We start from the raw sequence: 16,163 nt of genomic DNA, 5'->3' as shown, positions 1-16,163 counted from the left end.
TATCTGATTTACTCTTGCAGCCAGAGTATGTATGTGAATGGTCCAGTTAAGCTTTTGTCAATGGTAACCCCCAGGATGTTGAGGGTGGGGGGATTCAGCGATGGCAATGCTGTTGATCGTCAAATGGAGATGGTTACATTCTCTCTTGTTGGAGATGGTCATTGCCTGGTACTTATGTGGTGTGAATGTTACTTGCCACTTAGCAGCCCAAGTCTGAATGTTGTCCAGGTCTTGCTGCTTCTGGACACGGACTCCTTCAGTATCTGAGATGTCCTGAATTTGTCCTTTCATGAAACCTTGGTCAGGACTCACTTGGAATATTGTATCCAGTCTTGGTCTCCTCACATGATGGGTGATATTGAGGCTTTGGAAAGGGTACAGAGGAGAGACATTCGACGAATTCCCAGTATAAGACATTTTGGTTATCAAGTTAGACTAAAAGAGTTGGGACCCTACACCTTAGAGAAACCTAGACTGAGGGGTGATCCGATTGAGGTTCATAAATAATGAAGGGTCCAATTTAGCATGGGAGAGGAGTCATAACTGAATATTGGAAAAGGCCAGATGGCACCCGGATCACATTAAATTTCATTTTCAGTGGTGGGTTAACGTACCAGGATGGCCGAGTGGTTAAGGCGTTGGACTTAAGATCCAATAGACATGTGTCTGCGTGGGGTCAAACCCCACTCCTGGTATCTGTGCTTACAAAATGTTATTTATTCTTTCACTGACTTTTGCCTTGCACCATCATCTCTTCTGTCATTTAATCACTCTTGCCTTCCAACTGATCACAGCTTCCAATTATTTGATCTGCCCCAGCACCGTTCCTTCGCTCTGCGCTTGCTTATAAACTGGTAAATCTGTAACTTAATCTCCTCTGTACCCTGACAATGACCTTCTCATCCTTCCTGGATTGTGGTTCCTCACAGGATCCGCTGCCTCTCCGACTCCCCTCCAGGTAACTGAAGGCCCTGAGCCTTGGTCTCGCTTTATACGCTAGCTGGTAGTTGATTCCTTGCAGGTCTGCCACCGCTCAGGAGAAGCTCAAGACCCAGATCAAGCAAAGTATCAAGAGGAATGTGAACAAAGGCTCCCTGGTGCAGAGCAAGGGACAGGGCGCCTCTGGCTCCTTCAAAATCAGCAAGAAGGAAAACCCAGGGAAAAGTGGGAAAGAAGGTGAAGAAAGCAGCAGCCAAGAAATCTTTAGTGAAGAAACCAGCAGACAAGAAATCTTCAGTGAAGAAACCAGCAGACAAGAAATCTTTAGTGAAGAAACCAGCAGACAAGAAAGTGACAACAAAGAAAGTAACAGCCAAGAAAACGAGCAGCAAGGCGGCGGCAACGCCAAATAAGGCGGTGAAGAAAGCAGCGCTTCAGAAAAAGTCTCCTGTGAAGAAGGTCAAAAAAGGCAAGAGTGCGGCGGGCGGAAAGGCGCTGAAGAAAGTGCAGACATGGAAGAGCAAGGTCAAGCCGAAAGCAGCGAAGTCTCAGAAAGCAGGGTCTGGAAAGAAGTGAAAGCGCGGGAAACTTGTAAACATCTGAACACAAAGGCTCTTCTCAGAGCCACCCACATCTCTCAGGAAAGAGCTGATCCCCTGATCAAATGATCCCTGTCCAGGCCCCGCCTGCAGATTCCACATGGAAATGATTTGGAGTAAATCCAGGATCCCTGGTGACTCCCCTCCACCCAGCCCTTTCCCCACTCTCTGTCATAAAACAGAGGGATGTCCGGCCCTCACTCGAACTGGGGATGTGTTCGGTGCAGTCACAGTTCACAAATTCAGGGGGAGAGTTTGTAAGACAGTAACACTGGCGGAGAAACCCCACCTCACAACTCAAACCCCAACACATGAGTTTCTCCAATTCAGCTGGAGTCGGGTGACAACAGGAGCTGGGATAGGCTGTGATCGGGAATGTTAGGAATGGATTTGTTCAGGGAGGAATGCACCTGGAATCTCCGAAAATAATAGTTCCTTATTTCCCCAGATGACACATTCTGCAGTGAGAATGAAAAGTCTCTTCACTGCTTTACATTTACTAATTGTTTGGTTCGAGATGAATAATGAGTCAGAGAGTAATGAGAGGATCTGAAGCTTCTCTCACACCAGCCCTTGAATGACTCAGTGTGAAATGTCCAATGTGTGAAGCTACTGCCAGGGTTTGCCAATCTGAGCAGTTTCAGCTCAGTTACTGGGGGCCTGGAATCCCCGCAGTTTGACTCTGTCTCTGATTGGTCACCCGCTTCTCAATCCAATTCTTATCCAATAGAAGAATCACATATAAGTAAATAGAAGTTCTCATTGCATAGATTTTCCAATTGGAACAAGCCTGGCAATTCCAGAGCAGGAAGGAATTGAAGTGATGGTAAATTTCAATTTTCAGGCAACAATTTTAAAACCTCTCATTTTATGTTCTGTTTTACTGTATTTACCATCACAAAATCCTGACGCGATTTTAGGAATCGTTTTCATTTGTCAATCTGTTAACTGGAAGCGGCGGGAGGAAGGTCCGGTTCAGCAATTTAAAACGGGACAAATATCAGCTTCCACTCTGTAAAAGGAACAAATTAGCGACTAACCGCTTCTCACAGGCTTCTCGGGGACTGACAGAAACGAGCGGTTTCTGATCTTTTCTCCTGAAAGAGGCGGATAATGCTGCAGGGAGCAATGAACTGCCCTTCACTTTCTGGCTGCTAATACACCCCTGACTTTAAACAGTTCAAACAGCGACTGGTGCTTCTGCCGGAAAATGAGCAGATTCACCAGAGTGATCCCGGTCCATCATGGCCAAAGACATCCAGCTGGCCCGCCGCATCCGCGGGGAACGCACCTAAAACCCAGCTTCAGTAACAAGTGTAACAAGGGCTCTTTTCAGAGCCACCAAATCAGCAAAGGAAAGAGCTGCCATCTCTGTTCATCATCAAACCCATTAGATTGGAGGGGCGGCCACATGGTTTCTGTTTTGTCACATCACTTTCCCGAAAGGCCTGTCGGACTGAGAGCTGATCTGGAATTTAGAAAGCAGCATTACCGGAGACTCATTGCTGCTTAGCACAATCTCAACCCCGCTCCTGGGATCCGTTAGCTGGCATTTGGAGAAAAGAAATGGATCCCAGTTTTATTTGGAAGGCATTAATGGAGCCGGGTCCGTTCACATGAGGGTTATTTACTAACATTACCCAATGAGTTCACGAATATTTGAATCCATTGGAGATTAGTACACAGGATATGTAAGGCAGCTCGGTCACTCTGACTGAAACCGCCAGTTCCCCGGGGTTGCAGACCCTGACACTGCGGGGAGAGAATCCCCGACTCTATCCCGCCGCCGGGGGAAACAGACAGCTCTGTGTCCGGAGAATAGGGAGGGCCGGGGGGAAGGCACATATTAAAGCGCTGCAATGGACTCAGCTCCTGTGTGTGCACAACTCTCACTGATTCCGTCCTCTGGGAACAGTGCGGTCTAAACAGATCAGGTTAGGAGAGAAACACACAGCCCGAGAATGGCCTCTTCCTTCCTGCATTTACTCTGTTCCGGGAGCAGATTCTCATTGAGAAGCGGTGCTCAGATCACCGGAGAGAAAAAAAAACACAATTCAAACTGTCCAAATGAAAAACAGAGAATTAACCCGGACACTTCCATTATTAAATTAATTCATCAGCTCCGAACCAGTTCCCGTTAATGTACCGGGATAATCTCGGGATGTATCAAATCGAAGGCAGCGGGATTTATTAAATTGTTCATTCTGACACCCTGTAGTTCAGTTCTTCACTTAACAAGAGGGGGAGATGTGTGAGCAGAGAAACAGAGCGAAATCCAGAGAGGGAACTGAAAACACACCTGGACAGATGTGAAACAGGTCAATCCACTGTGACAATAACTCCATCTCTGATTCCCTCCTGACAGTAACCAGCCCTTTCACAGAGACTGTGAGTGGCTCTGAAAAGAGCCTTTGGTTTATTAGATGACATTTTGGCCGCTTTACTTTTTCTGGGAGCTCTTGAGTGCTGGTTTTCTTAGGCAGCAGCACGGCCTGGATATTAGGCAGCACCCCGCCCTGAGCGATGGTCTCCCCTCCCAGCAGCTTGTTGCGCTCCTCGTCGTTGCGGACGGCCAGCTGCAGTTGTCTGGGGATGATGCGGGTCTTCTTGTTGTCCCGGGCCGCGTTACCGGCCAGCTCGAGGATTTCAGCGGTCAGATACTCGAGCACAGCAGCCAGATAGACCGGGGCTCCGGCACCCACACGCTCAGCATAGTTTTCCTTTCTCAGGAGCCTGTGAACACGGCCCACCGGGAACTGCAGTCCAGCCCGGGAGGAGTGAGACTTGGCCTTGGCCCGAGCTTTCCCGCCGGTCTTTCCTCTTCCAGACATTTCCACAATCTCACAAATACTTTCACAAAGAATGAATAATTTCCTTAGCATTGATAATGCATCGTAGGCAGTTAGGATGGCTGAGCGGTCGAAAGCGCTGCGTTCAGGTCACAGTTTCCACTGGAAGCGTGGGTTCGATTCCCACTTCTGACAAGTTGTGTTTTGACTGAACTGGAGGCGTTTGGGAGCAGCGGCAAAAAGCAAAGAAAAAACATGAAAGAACATGGACAAACAAAATGACAATGGACCCAAAGATGTTGCATTTAAACATTAGAGAAAGAGGCAACTAAACAAACAGCAGGGCACATAAAATATCAAAAATGTAACCTTTGTATCGGGGTGGAAGATGTGGCCAATATCCTTAATGAATACTTTACTGTTTTCCCAAATGAGAGGGTGATGCAGATATTGTTATTAAGGAGGAGGAGTGTGAAGTATTGGACGTGATAACTTAAGGAGAGAGGAAGTCCTAATGGGATGAGCATCCTTGAATGTGGATAAATCATCAGGACCAGTTGAAATGTACCCCAGGCTGTTGAAAGAAGCCACGGAAGAAATAGTGGAACAAAAACAAGAAATGCCGGATTCACTCAGCAGATCTGGCAGCATCTGTGGAAAGAGAAGCAGAGTTAACGTTTCGGGTCAGTGACCCTTCTTCGGAACTCCGAAGTTCCGAAGAAGGGTCACTGACCCGAAACGTTAACTCTGCTTCTCTTTCCACAGATGCTGCCAGACCTGCAGAGTGAATCCGGCATTTCTTGTTTTTGTTTCAGATTTCCAGCATCCGCAGTATTTTGCTTTTAAGAAATAGTGGAAGGTCTGATCATCATTTTCCAATCCCTCACTGGATACAGGTGTGGTGCCAGAGGATTGGAGGTCTTGTAACGTTGCAAAAAAAGCAAAATACGAGGCAGATCAAGCATGGCTGATCCTTTCGAGTAGAGAAACAGGGCTGAATTCCCTGAACCAGTGCTACAGCTTTCAGAATAGAAGGAGCCTATACAAACCTGATGGGTTCCACTTAAACAAAAGAGCTGGAGGTGTTGACAGTCAGAACAGATAAAATGTGGAGGAGTGTTTGAAGCAGATTCTGTGTGGTTACTGTAGTTGTACTATGGAGTTATTTCAAGGAGGTGATTCTGAATGTAATGGATCAACGTGGACCCATCCAAGGCAAAGGTTCTAAGCTTCCCTGTGGTCCAGCCTGGTTGAATGGAACTGAAGCAAACAAATCATCCAGAAGAGGAAAAGATATGTAAGGTCATGAAAGCACAGAATTCAGATGGATGCAATACCAGATGGTATGGCAAGAGTGTAAAACAGCAACAGACTGGTGAATAAAACTTTCCCATTGAATGAGACAAGAGAAAAGAAAGGTAATAATAGTGTCAGGTGAGTTGTGACACTATTCACATTCCAACTTGATCTGAATAGGACTGTTGAAGGGAGTGATTGAGAAGAATAGAGGAGAAATGAAAAGAAAGGAGAAATAAACAAAAGGTCTTTTGATGTTAGAATGCTTGTTTTTGGAAATGACAGACTGTAAAGTGTGTGTGTCAGAAGATATAGAGCGAAGTTGGGTATGACAAGATCACAGGAAAGTTGTGCCCTGAGACAAGGTGTGTGTTGACAGGAAAGCTGCTTTCTTTTGCACAATATGTATTTTATTCGTATAATTTGTGCAATTACATTGCAAAGCAGTTCAAATTTAATATTACATAAGGTACAATACAGATCAGTTTCCTTCAATAATGTACATGATGTATCTCACTCTCCCTGCCTGCACAGGTTATATTTACAGTATTTACATTACACATCAAACATTCTCTGGTGCAAACAGCCCGAGGGGTTTTACACAGGTTCCAGCCCCTCACTGTACTATGGCCTACTAGGGCCTTAGACTGCAGCCTTTCCCCATTGAGTCTCCATGGTGGCTTCCCCAAGCTTTAATGCCGTCCCACAGCACATAGTCTTGGACGTTGCCATGTGCCAGTCTGCAACACTCGGTCATGGACAGCTCTTTGCACTGGAATACCTGTCCCACGGCCGGGCTCGTTCTCAATAGAGATCATTTCAAATGAACATTTCCTAAATCCGTGCTTTCTCTCTCGCAATAAAGAGAACAGGATGTCTAGCAGATTCAGTGTGAGACAATAACACTGCCGGGTAAAGGCCGCTTTCCAACTCCAATCTTAACACAGGAGATTCCCCAAGCAGCTGCAGTAAGGTGCTGTAAACTGCTGGAAGCGGATGTGTGTGGAAATGGTGATGTGACTGAGGAGGTTTCTTGTTATAGAATGGACTGTGTTTAGGTGGGAATATTACTGAGCGTTAATTGCATCGGGACCATATTTAAAAGCTCCGGCTTTCTGGAAAGCCTTGACTATGAAGACCGAGTCTGGAAGGCTTTGTGTGGAGAGCTGGGTTTCGGTTCCACTGTTAATAAAGGGTTTGAAATTGGCAGCCCGGAGGAAACTGGAGGTGGAGCTGAAAGATGAGGGGCCGTTCTCTCTCCGTCTGTCACTCTGGGTGTCTCCTCCCCATCTGCTCTCTGTTCAATCTTCACTCTGTCTCCTCCCCTTCCTGCTCTCTCTCTGCCATTCTCAGCCAGGTCCGGGTGGCCTGTATAAAAAGGAGCCTGACTGAATCAGTCTCTTTTATTGTGCACTGATTTGAGGCAAGAATCAACTTGTCTGGCAGTAAACAAGAGTATGCTCCAGGCTGGCAGTATGTTAGAATCCATGAGGAAAGGCATCACCACCCTCATCGACAAGCGGAAGGGGGAGAGGACAGAAATAGGAAATTGGTGGCCCATTTCACTGCTTAATGCTGACTACAAAATTCTGTCAAAAGACATAGCCAGTCGATTCAAGTCTGCTCTGGAGTTGGTGATTCACCCTGATCGGACCTATACTATACCAGGCAGGACAATCTCTGATAGCATTGCGCTACTCAGGGATATGATCACCTATGTCCGGGACAGGAGGGTGGACAACTGCCTCATCAGCCTGGACCAGGAGAAGGCTTTTGACAGGATATCGCACACTTACATGATGGATGTGCATTCCAAAATGGGGTTTGGGGAGGGAATCTGCAATTGGGTCAAACTACTCTACACAAACATCAGTAGTGCAGTCTCAATCAATGGGTGGGAATCAGAAAGTTTCCCGATCCAATCTGGAGTCAGACAGGGCTGTCCTCTCTCCCCTGTCTTGTTTGTTTGCAGTATTGAACCCTTTGCTGAGTCTATTAGGAAGAATGCGAGCATCAGAGGGGTGACAATCCCAGGCAGCGGAGGCACTCAGGTGAAAACCTCCCTGTACATGGATGACATCGCCATTTTATGCTCGGATCCACTGTCTGTGCGCAGACTGATGAGCATCTGCGACCAGCTCGAACTGGCCTTGGGAGCCAATGTTAAACACGGCAAGAGCGAGGCCATGTTCTTTGGGAACTCGGCTGACCGATCCTTTGTCCCCTTCACCGTTAGGTCAGACTACCTGAAGGTGCTGGGGATATGGTTTGGAAGGGCTGGGACGTGCACCAAAACCTGGAAGGAGCGAGTAGCCAGGGTACAACATAAGCTGAGCATGTGGGAGCAGCGATCTCTCTCCATTATGGGTAAGAACCTGGTCATCAAGGGCGAGGTGCTCACATTGCTGCACGTGGTGCTGGTCTGGCCCATACCGCATTCCTGCGCTGTGGCGATCATCTGAGCCATTTTCCGCTTCATCTGGGGATCCAGAATGGTCCGAGTCCGGAGGGACACGATGTTCAAACCTCTGGATAAGGGCGGGAAAAATGTACCCAACGACGCCCTCATCCTTATGGCTACCTTTGTGTGCGGCTGCATCAAGCTGTGTGTAGATCCCCAGTTTGCAAACTTCAAGTGTCACTACGTGCTGAGGTTCTATCTGTCCCCGGTGTTGCAAAGGATGGGCCTGGTCATATTGCCGCGGAATGCTCCATCCAGTTAGACTGTGCCGTACTGCCTATCCTTCATGGAAAAGTTTCTGTGGAAAAACACCTTTGACCACCAATCCTTCAGGCAGTGGTCTGCACGGAATATCCTCAAGGCCCTACGGGAAAAGGAGATGGTGGATCCTGTCGGATGGTCCCCTGAGCAGAAGTCCAAAGTCATTTGGCAGAATACCTCATCAACAGAACTTTCAAACAAGCACCAAAATGTAGCCTGGCTGATGATGAGAAGAGCCCTCCCTGTCAGATCCTTCATGCACACCCGAAGTCTCACCCCATCCACACGCGGCCCTCGAGGTGGCTGTGGTGGAAAAGAGACGTTGCCCACCTCTTTCTGGAATGTGTCTTTGCAAAGCAGGTGTGGAAGAGATGCAGTGGTTTTTGTCGAGGTTCATCCCAAGCAGCTCTGTAGCACAGGAGTCTGTGCTCTGTGGGCTGTTCCCAGGGACGCACACCAAGATAAAAATCAACTGTTGCTGGAGGACTATCAATTCGGTGAAAGATGCCCTTTGGTCTGCCCGAAACTTGCTGGTCTTCCAGTGCAAAGAGTTGTCCACGACCGAATGTTGCAGACTGACACATTCCAAGGTCCAGGACTATGTGCTGAGGGACGCACTAAAACTTGGGGCAGCCACAGCAAAGGCTCAATGTGGAAAGACCACTGTGTAAGGTCCCCTCACCAAGCTGAACTGAGGGGCCGGATCCATGGGAAACCACTCGAACTGTAGCCAGAAAATATTTGTTTGCTATAAAATGTACATGGCATGACAATGAAATGGAAGGGTTGTGAGGCAACTCACTCCTGTATTGAAGGGAACTGATCTCCTTTGCACTCTTTGTATTGTTTGACTTGGTGCTTTTGGGAACTGTTTTGTAATGTATTTTTTTTTACAGATTTTAATGAATAAAGTATATTTTGGAAATTAATAAAGGAAAGTCTGGCAGAGGTAAAGGAGGGAAAGGACTGGGCAAAGGTGGAGCAAAGCGGCACCGCAAAGTGCTTCGTGATAATATCCAGGGCATCACCAAACCAGCAATCCGCCGCCTGGCTCGCCGTGGCGGGGTCAAGCGGATCTCGGGTTTGATCCATGAGGAGACTCGCGGAATGTTGAAGGTTTTCCTGGAGAATGTGATCAGGGATGCGGTCACCTACACTGAACACGCCAAGCGCAAGACGGTCACTGCCATGGATGTGGTGTACGCTCTGAAACGGCAGGGCCGCACTCTCTACGAATTCAGCGGCTGAACAACTCGACCCTTTCCAGCAAACACAACAAAGGCTCTTCTAAGAGCCACCCACCGCCTCACAGAGAGAGCAGTGACCTGGAAACGGGAGCTGGGATAGGCTGTTTAGAACTGTCTGGAATAAATCTGTGCTGTGTTCGGGATACAAAACCAGAATCCCCAAATTTGACATTTCATTTGTAGCAAGGATATGCAGTGGATTTGATTTTCTGAACGGGCTGTGTAAACAGCGCCTGAGGCTCTACAGTTAGTTATTTCTCCAGTCGACACATGCCCTCAGTGAAAAGCCACATCACTCCTCCAGAATCACTCATTGTTTTCATAGAATTTCAAAATTATTTCGCTGCAATGAGGGAATCCGGGAGTTTTGCAGCAGCCGTTGAATCGGTCACTGGAACCAGACCCACTTGTGATGTTATTTCCCCCGAGACGGTGTTTCCTGCACTGAAACTGACAGGGTTTGTGAAACTGATCAGTTTCAGCTCAGTCATTCAGGGACTTGGAATTCCCGCAGTTTGAGCCCGCGCTATCCAGAGCCCACTTCTGATTGGTCACCCTCTTCCCATTCGCATGTCTTAACCAATTGCCGAGCCTCGAATTAGAAAATACAGCAAATCATTGGCTTAAATTGTCGTCCTGGCAGAAAGGTTGAATTCAAAAAAGCCGCCAATTTCAGTGTTGGGCAGAATCGAATTACTCAATGAATCTCAATAACGAAATTGGCGGCACATTTTATACTTTCCCCGATTTTCCTTTCCATCGATTGGGGTGCTAATTCACTCGGGTGTGTTTGCTAATACTAACTGTAATCCTCAGATCCATTTAACATTTCAGTAATCCTATTAAATACAAAAGGAATTTTATGATTGAATTTCCATTGGAAGATACTGAATTAGCACCCCGATCGATGGAAAGGAAAATCGGGCAGAGGATAAAATGTGCTGCCAATTCGTTATTGTGATTTGTTTATGTAACTGACCAGGATTGACTTCACCCGAACGCAGCTACTAGCTCCCACCTCACTGACCGCTCTCCCCCCTCTGCAACTCGCTTTCTCCCCCTCCTCCCTACTGGCGAAATTCCGCACTCTGGCTGTTCGCTCTCCGCACCCCCACCCCCCACCCTGTCCCAGCCCAGCCCACAGCTGCTAGCTCTGGCCGTGACACTCGCTCCCACATTTCTTCACCAGGCGCCACCTGTAGAAGCAGGAGGGCCGCAAGGAGTGACAGGGCGACGGAGGAGTGAGTGGCTGAGAGGAGGGAAGCGGCGCGGCCTGGAGCGAGTGGTCAGAGAGTGGGGTAGTGCGAAGCGAGGAACAACTGGCCAGGGGAGTGGGGGGGTGGGGGAGCAGCGAGGTCTGGAGCGAGCGGCTGAGGGGGGGAATCGTCGAGGCCTGGAGTGAGTTGCCGAGGGGGGAGAGCTGCAGCTGCAAAATCTCCCATTCAGCCACTTCCTACAGCCAAGTGGTCGGGGGATGGGGTGGCTAGATACCCAATGACGCTTTATCACGCATGTACGAAGATGGATTTGTTGCGGAAATGTGATGATGTTGGCGCTGCAAAATGACATCATCCCGTGCACGCGCCACTCAATCCTGGCAAGATGTCAAAAATCACTGTGATTTTTTGGTCTTTTCAGTGCACTCCTCTTTCTTTAGTTGCCTCTTAGCATAATGTATTGAAGAAACATCTTTGGGTCCATTATCATTTTCCTTGTCAATATTCTTCCATGCTTTCCCTTCACCGCTGCTCCCAAATCCCTCCAGTTCAGTCAAAACACAACTTGGTAGATTTGGGATTTTAACCCACGCCTCCAGAAAACACTACGACCTAAACACAGCCCCTTAGACCACTCGGCCATCCTGACTGTTTCAAGCTTACGACAAAAGCTGAGAAATTATCCATTCTTTGTGAAAGAATTTGTGAGATTGTGGAAATGTCTGGAAGAGGAAAGACCGGCAGGAAAGCTCGGTCCAAGGCCAAGTCTCGCTCCTCCCGGGCTGGACTGCAGTTCCCGGTGGGCCGTGTTCACAGGCTCCTGAGAAAGGAAAACTATGCTGAGCGTGTGGGTGCTGGATCCCCGGTCTATCTTGCTGCTGTGCTCGAGTACCTGACCGCTGAAATCCTCGAGCTGGCCGGTAACGCGGCCCGGGACAACAAGAAGACCCGCATCATCCCCAGACACCTGCAGCTGGCCGTCCGCAACAACGAGGAGCTCAACAAGCTGCTGGGAGGGGTGACCATCGCCCAGGGCGGGGTGCTGCCTAATATCCAGGCCGTGCTGCTGCGCAAGAAAACCAGCGCTCAGAGCTCCCAGAAAAAGTAAAGCGGCCAAAATGACATCTAATAAACCAAAGGCTCTTTTCAGAGCCACCCACAGTCTCTGTGAAAGGGCTGGTTACTGTCAGGAGGGAGTCAGAGATGGAGTTATTGTAACAGTGGATTGACCTGTTGCACATCTGTCCAGCTGTGTTTTCATTTCGCTCTGTTTTTCTGCTCACACATCTCCCCCTCGAGTTAATTGCAGAACTGAACTACAGGGTGCAGAATCAACAATTCCCAGGATCGGGGGTGAGATTGTGCTGAGCAGCAATGAGCCTCCAGTAATGCTGCTTTCTAAATTCCAGATCAGCTCTCAGTCCAACAGGCCTTTCATATTTTAAATATCACAACAGAGCTGAGCGGGGGTGAGCGCAGCCTCAGCTGCACCGAGTCTCAGGGGCTCTCACGACCCCAATCAGAGCCGCCAGGCCTGGCGGACGTGCAGCGAGGACCCCGGGGGAGGGAGGGTGCACCATTAAAGTGATGGTGCAGCACCTCCACCATCCTCGCCGCCACTTCCCGGTTTCTTCTCCCGTTTATCTCAACATTAAGAAGACGCTTTTGCTCTGGACTACACTGGTTATAAAGTAAGACCCAACTTTGTCTCTGAAAGTGATGAATAGCAGCAACAACAGCAGAATCCAACCCCTGCAGTTACATGTGAACTTGCTGATGTTGCAGCAGATTGAATGACTGAGTGAATCCCTTCCCACACACATGGCAGGGGAACGGCCTCTCCCCAGAGTGAGTGTGTTGGTGTTTCAGCAGATCATTACTGCTTTTCAAGCTCTTCTCACAGTCAGGACATTGAAAAGGTCTCTGATCAGTGTGAACAAGTTGATGTTCAGTGAGGTTGGATGACTGAGTGAACCCCTTCCCACACACGGAGCAGGTGAATGATCTCTCCCCAGTGTGAACTCACTGGTGTTTCAGCAGGTTGACTCTGGCTGGGTTCAGTTCACTGGTTCCTCTCTCTCTCCTCCCCTGAAGGTGCTGATTCTGACTGTATGTACATGCTCTCTCCCCCCCCGACCCTCCCTGTCCAATGTAGTATCTCCAGTTTTGGTGATGTGCTCTCCCTGACCTGTCTCCATTTCTCCTTCTTATACAGACTTGCCCTGAGTGTCACGATTTCAAAGAATCATACAGCACAGAAGGAGGCCTTTCGGTCTTTTGTGCCTGTGCTGAATCTGTGAAACAAATGATGCAATTAGTCCAACCCCCAGCCTATTTCCCCATAGTCCTGGAGAAATTCACTTTGAAATATTTGTCCAATTCCTTTATGAAAGTTATAATTGAATCTGTTTCCACCACCCTGTCAGACAATTCATTCCAAATCCGAATCAGTTACTTCTTAAATGTTGTGAGGGTTCCGGCCTCTACCACCTCTTCAGGGAGTGCGTTCCAGATTCCAACCACCCTCTGGGTAAATTTTTTTCCTCAAATCCCATCTCAACCTCCTGTCCCTTACCTTAAATCTATGCCACCTGGTTATTGACCCCTCCGCTAAGGTCTAATGTTTCTTCCTATCTAACCCATCAATGCCCCTCATAATTTTGTAAACCTCAATCTTATCTCCCCTCAGCCTTCTCTGCTCTAAGGAAAACAACGCTAGCCTTTTCAGTCTCTCTTCATAGCTGAAATGCTCCAGCCCAGGCAACATCCTGGTGACTCTCTTCTGTACCCTCTCCAGTGCAATCACATCCTTCCTATAGTGTGGTGCCCAGAACAGTACACAGTACTCCAGCTGTGGCCTGACTAGCATTTTATACAGCTCTGTCATAACCTCCCTGCTCTTATATTCTCTGCCTCGGACGATCTATATTGGCCTGTAATCTCAGGCTTTCCTCCTCACTATTGACGACACCACCAATTTTCGTGTCATGTGTGAGAAAGGGTTTGATTCTATCCCTATCAGTATCCGTTACATGCATGTGTTTTTAATCTGCACCCCCTCTATTTTATTCTCTGTACTTGTCAGCCTCTTGTAGGTGAGTCTGTGTTTTGCTCTTTATCTCTCAGTCTTCGAAGTATGAGCCTGGGTTTGTACCTAATTTTCTTTGTACCTTGCAGGATGGATATTGAAGAGAGGTTTTTACACATTAACTGCCAAATCCTGATAAGTGATTTTTGGGTTTCACACAGTATCTGTCAGTTTCTTGTCTAGGACTGTTGGTTTTACTCTGTCCCTGGCATTTGCTGGTTTGTTAGTGTGGGGTTTACACTGTACCTGTCAGTTTCTCATATGTGAGTGTTGGTTTCACTTTGTATAGAATCATAGATCACAGAATACTTACAGCACAAAAGGAGGGATTCAGCTCATCGTGCTTGTGCTGCCTCTCTGCACAAGCAACTCAGCTCATGCCACATCCTCATGTATTCCATGAAAAGCTGACTTTTTTTTCCCCTTCAGATAATTATCATATTCTTTTTTTCTTTCTTCTTTTGGGCCTCCTTATCTCGAGAGACAATGGATACGCGCCTGGAGGTGGTCAGTGGTTTGTGAAGCAGCGCCTGGAGTGGCTATAAAGGCCAATTCTGGAGTAACAGGCTCTTCCACAGGTGCTGCAGAGAAATTTGTTTGTTGGGGCTGTTGCACAGTTGGCTCTCCCCTTGCGCCTCTGTCTTTTTTCCTGCCAACTACCAAGTCTCTTCGACTCGCCACAATTTAGCCCTGTCTTTATGGCTGCCCGCCAGCTCTGGCGAATGCTGGCAACTGACTCCCACGACTTGTGATCAATGTCACACGATTTCATGTCGCGTTTGCAGACGTCTTTATAACGGAGACATGGACGGCCGGTGGGTCTGATACCAGTGGCGAGCTCGCTGTACAATGTGTCTTTGGGGATCCTGCCATCTTCCATGCGGCTCACATGGCCAAGCCATCTCAAGCGCCGCTGACTCAGTAGTGTGTATAAGCTGGGGGTGTTGGCCGCTTCAAGGACTTCTGTGTTGGAGATATAGTCCTGCCACCTGATGCCAAGTATTCTCCGAAGGCAGCGAAGATGGAATGAATTGAGACGTCGCTCTTGGCTGGCATACGTTGTCCAGGCCTCGCTGCCGTAGAGCAAGGTACTGAGGACACAGGCCTGATACACTCGGACTTTTGTGTTCCGTGTCAGTGCGCCATTTTCCCACACTCTCTTGGCCAGTCTGAACATAGCAGTGGAAGCCTTACCCATGCGCTTGTTGATTTCTGCATCGAGAGACAGGTTACTGGTGATAGTTGAGCCTAGGTAGGTGAACTCTTGAACCACTTCCAGAGCGTGGTCGCCAATATTGATGGATGGAGCATTTCTGACATCCTGCCCCATGATGTTCGTTTTCTTGAGGCTGATGGTTAGGCCAAATTCATTGCAGGCAGACGCAAACCTGTCGATGAGACTCTGCAGGCATTCTTCAGTGTGAGATGTTAAAGCAGCATCGTCAGCAAAGAGGAGTTCTCTGATGAGGACTTTCCGTACTTTGGACTTCGCTCTTAGACGGGCAAGGTTGAACAACCTGCCCCCTGATCTTGTGTGGAGGAAAATTCCTTCTTCAGAGGATTTGAAAGCATGTGAAAGCAGCAGGGAGAAGAAAATCCCAGAAAGTGTGGGTGCGAGAACACAGCCCTGTTTCACACCACTCAGGATAGGAAAGGGCTCTGATGAGGAGCCACCATGTTGAATTGTGCCTTTCATATTGTCATGGAATGAGGTGATGATACTTAGTAGCTTTGGTGGACATCCGATCTTTTCTAGTAGTCTGAAGAGACCACGTCTGCTGACGAGGTCAAAGGCTTTGGTGAGATCAATGAAAGCAATGTAGAGGGGCATCTGTTGTTCACGGCATTTCTCCTGTATCTGACGAAGGGAGAACAGCATGTCAATAGTCGATCTCTCTGCACGAAAGCCACACTGTGCCTCAGGGTAGACGCGCTCGGCCAGCTTCTGGAGCCTGTTCAGAGCGACTCGAGCAAAGACTTTCCCCACTATGCTGAGCAGGGAGATTCCACGGTAGTTGTTGCAGTCACCGCGGTCACCTTTGTTTTTATAGAGGGTGATGATGTTGGCATCGCGCATGTCCTGGGGTACTGCTCCCTCGTCCCAGCACAGGCATAGCAGTTCATGTAGTGCTGAGAGTATAGCAGGCTTGGCACTCTTGATTATTTCAGGGGTAATGCTGTCCTTCCCAGGGGCTTTTCCGCTGGCTAGGGAATCAATGGCATCACTGAGTTCCGATTTGGTTGGCTGTATGTCCAGCTCATCCAT

General features: G+C 48.3%; 2 non-coding genes across 2 annotated transcripts; both read left to right on the top strand.

Moving 5' to 3' along the window:
* The first annotated feature begins 612 nt into the window (after positions 1-612).
* trnal-uaa (transfer RNA leucine (anticodon UAA)) lies at positions 613-695 on the top strand. The gene has a single exon. It is a non-coding gene; the product is annotated as a tRNA-Leu (tRNA).
* Positions 696-4,439: 3,744 nt separating this feature from the next.
* On the top strand, positions 4,440-4,522 carry trnal-cag (transfer RNA leucine (anticodon CAG)). Its single transcript has one exon. It is a non-coding gene; the product is annotated as a tRNA-Leu (tRNA).
* The last annotated feature ends 11,641 nt before the right edge of the window (positions 4,523-16,163 follow it).

Source organism: Heterodontus francisci, unplaced genomic scaffold (assembly GCF_036365525.1).
Source record: "Heterodontus francisci isolate sHetFra1 unplaced genomic scaffold, sHetFra1.hap1 HAP1_SCAFFOLD_59, whole genome shotgun sequence".
Lineage (NCBI taxonomy): Eukaryota > Metazoa > Chordata > Chondrichthyes > Heterodontiformes > Heterodontidae > Heterodontus > Heterodontus francisci.
This window is presented reverse-complemented; position numbering and strand designations above follow the sequence as displayed.